Below are 3,946 nucleotides of genomic sequence, written 5' to 3' on the forward strand. Positions count from 1 at the left end.
TGCAGCATCAATTTGATTGCATGTGGGAAGTGCTTGCCCCCTGAACAATATTCTACGAAATTTGGTTACGTCATGCAAGGAACGAGAAAAAACGAGAACAGTTGTGTAAAATGTGGTAAGTAACAATGCAGTTTTACCGTCGTTAATCTTGAAATAGAGAGACTAATGGCCAAAATGGTCAAAGCTTCCATAAGTTTCAGCTAAATGAATGTTTCTCAAGATAATCTCACGATCACAGATTATGAAAATCAGATTGTTCGATTGTGTAAAAATTATTGAACAGTGTCAAATGTGAAATCATTAATCTTTTCACGCATATATGTATTGAATGAGCTAAAACCATTTGAGGTGTCCGGATAGAATGCGTTTTATAATGTTTTTGAGAATGATCCGTCTTGCGTTTCTTTAACACGTTAAGCACTACGTCGGTCCCGTGGGGCCGACAGCGTTCTTTCCCGTATGCCGGCGTCGGCTCGCTCGGACCAACAGAGCCGGTTTGGTAGGGACACAGGCGGTTCGGGACCGACAGCGTAGTAAGTTTTTCAATAGCATACCTTAGATCCCGCATTATTAGAATCATTTGTTTGAGAGTCTGACCGTATTTTCATTTCTCTGTTTTGCCTCGTTTTGTTTCGTCGAGACATGATTGAACATGAAAGTACTGCCTTGCTCGCCGTCGATGGTTTGCTACCAATCGCCGGCAGAACGGTAAGGAGTGCAAATTACGCGTAGCACTTAACGTGTTAATTAGAGTATGTATACAATCATTCGTTACAGCATATTTGCGTGTAGTTTTAAAAATACAAATAAGATTGACTAATTGTGAGTAGTTTTTGTTTTGATCCTTTGAATACTATGAAAACTAATGTTGATATAAATGCGTGAATCTATTTCAGAATTGTTTCCGATACGGTTGTTCCTCTGATTGCCAGTGATGAAATCGATTTTGTTAAGTATGGTGAGTATTATGAATTTTAAGATTTTCTTAGAATTTAAATTTATTATTGAAAAAAGTCCTTATCTTACGAAAATCGTTTCAATCGAAATTTCAAATTATCGAAATTCTCATTGTTCAACTTAATTGAAATTGTATTGTAAAAAAAACATTATGTTTGGTTGATCTGTTAAAAATAGTAAAAAAAAAAGATTTTTATGTCTCCATATGGTTCCATAAGTCTGCTGAGTTAGTCAGGATTTTTATGAATGGTTTCTTCGGTTCGTCTATCCAAAGTATAGCATTTTTACCATTTTGATTTTGTTTTCCAATGTTTTAAGTGAAAAGAAATTTTATTCGATTGTTGATGGGTGAATCGGTCAAGCTCTATTAAGCTTTCCTCGCGCCTCCCCTGCGTCATGGGCCCCTCCATTCAATAATTCTCATTAGTTTATATTTTCAATGCATGTTGATCAATGTGTCGTTTGTCTGAACTTATAGGCGAAAGTAGTATACCTGTTATTTTCTTTATTTTTAGTACAGTAAATTAATGGATGTAAACGTCGTTTTATTTTTCAGATTCAATACGGTGTTTGAAATAGATACGGTGTTAGAAATTTGATGCAGATTTAATCAATCGTTAGTGCATAATCTGTTTTGCTGTGCAATTAAGTTCAATGAAGAGAATGCAGCGAACGTGGGGGCTCAATAAGAGTTAGTACTTCCAGTCAGAGATCAGATAAGTATTTTATTGAACCTTTTTGAGCTTATAACTATTCCTCTTGATGAGATGATGGCAAGAGAAATGACGCTATTGCTGAAAAAATGAGTAGTGGAACTTTGCCATCCTTTTATTTTGTAATAATTTTAAATTCACTTTTCTTCGTCGGTTTATGTTAAACTGTATTACATTTATTAGTTATAGAAAAGTCTTCATCATTACTTCCCATTTATATTCTTGCACAAAAGTCTTCCATGATATGTATTCTTCGTAATCTCATTCTGGAGCATATTTAATTATCTTATACCGTTGATATTTGGTGCTGTTGAGGAAACTGTGCATACAAAGTTGAATAACAAAAGCAATGTTCGGTCAAATGATGCTTTTTTTTGCACAGTGATAGCCTAACTACCATAGAATATTACTAAAATAAATGAAAAACACGAAGATTAATATTTCTTCAAATTACACAAACTCTTTGTGTGGCACATCATGTTCCTATTTTGGCGCCTGGTTTTTGTAATGTGCCTTACCTGGCGCACTTAAAACAAAATGGATGTATTTCATTACATTCAACTGCTTTATTCAACAATATTCAATGATCAACTTGAAATGATAGAAATACATTTCAACAGCAATCAAATAGTCAATTTAGCATTTTTTGCAGCGGACTTAGCTTTTGAAACCTTGACCTACAGAGACTTTCTTTGCTTCACGAGCTGCATTCGTTTTGGCGCGAATTTGTTCCTCTTTTTGTTTTTTGTAGCTTAACGAACAGAAGTGCCTCTCCGTGCCATGTTCCTTACATAAAATATGTTGCCGCAAAAGGTGCTCGGTCTCCGTGACATCTCCCTTACATACAAAATGTGGCCGCAAAAGGTGCTCGGTCTGGGAAAGATGATTCTTTAGAAAGATCAGGTGCGGTCCAGTTCAGTGAGGTGAAGTGAGCGTGTGCGGTGATTCTTCCGCACGTCCACGTCCACGTCCCAGGACCGATTTTTTCTTCAAACTGGTTATAACGTTAAACGACAAATATTTGCCAGATCATTACTTTCACCGCATTGTAAAATCTGATGTATCGTAAAATATCACATAAGTTTAGAAAAAAAAATTCAAAAAGTATTCAATACTAGAATATTTAACAAGAGAATATTTGTTATGCTTATGCATCTTATTTGTGTTGCAATATCTTATATCGTTGCAACAGAGTTCATAAACTATCAACTATGTACAATATATTCTTAGCATTGTCAATAATCTTTTGTTTTATTGAAATCAAATACTCTAAACTTCATTTTCACTTTGCAGTTCAGTCAGACATAATTCATAGCATTGTAATACAGAATTCATGAACTATTCACTTTGCATTTATATATTTATATATGCATTTGAACATAATATTGCATTTATACCATGATTAGCTGTACTAAACGATACTATCTATAAAATATATTCATTTCCATACCTAAAGACGTTCGTAAACAATATGTAACTTTTACAGTAATTCCGTCAATTTTTTTTGGATTTAATCGTGATCGCTTGTCATTATAAATTTGTCCGGCTTTCGAAAATACTCTTTCACAGGGTACAGAAGTGGCTGGTTTACATAAAAATTGCCGCATTTATATATACAGGGTTGGAAATCTTGATTGATATTTGTGTAACTTCGCCATAATGTAGGAAACACCCGACGTCTAGGCTGTTGCTGGGCACGGCCCGATTGCTGGCGCAATGGGGACTTGGAAGCGTATGGTTGAGGTTGAGGTTTGGGTCAGATAATTTTCCTTGTACTCTTATACGACTCACAAAGTCTCCAAACAGGTGTTGGCGGTATCGATTGTTATCTTTTTTGTCAACTAGAGTTTGTATTTGACTTTCTGGAGGATTCATATTTTGATACGGTGTTATGCCTTCTAATACAGATTTAATAGTTTATTCATATATTTTCTCTTCGTTTTCGATGCTATGGCTTTTCATCTGTAGATCTAGCAGCATTGCTTGCTTGACTGTATTGTTTTGAAGCAGTGAAACCATTTTTGCTAATTCATGTTGCAGAATGGGGCACCAAAGCTCGAACCAATGTTGACTTGAATGCATCTTCCAGTCAAGAAACTCTGAATCTACTGGACAAGGCCACCATGAACACCATACCTTGTCAATTTATCAAGCAGCAAGGCATGGTTGACGTAGTCGAAGTCAGCGAGGAAGCCCGTATAAAGATCAAGAAGCACATTATTTCATATTTCATATTTATTGATAATTCATCGAACACTTATTGGTTTACATGAATG

General features: G+C 35.4%; 1 long non-coding RNA gene across 1 annotated transcript; it reads left to right on the plus strand.

Annotated features, from left to right (window-relative positions):
* Positions 1 to 1,692, plus strand: LOC131269848 (uncharacterized). Its single transcript, XR_009179023.1, has 3 exons — positions 1 to 115; positions 897 to 958; positions 1,514 to 1,692. It is a non-coding gene; the product is annotated as an uncharacterized LOC131269848 (long non-coding RNA).
* The last annotated feature ends 2,254 nt before the right edge of the window (positions 1,693 to 3,946 follow it).

Source organism: Anopheles coustani, assembly GCF_943734705.1.
Source record: "Anopheles coustani chromosome X unlocalized genomic scaffold, idAnoCousDA_361_x.2 X_unloc_1, whole genome shotgun sequence".
NCBI lineage: Eukaryota > Metazoa > Arthropoda > Insecta > Diptera > Culicidae > Anopheles > Anopheles coustani.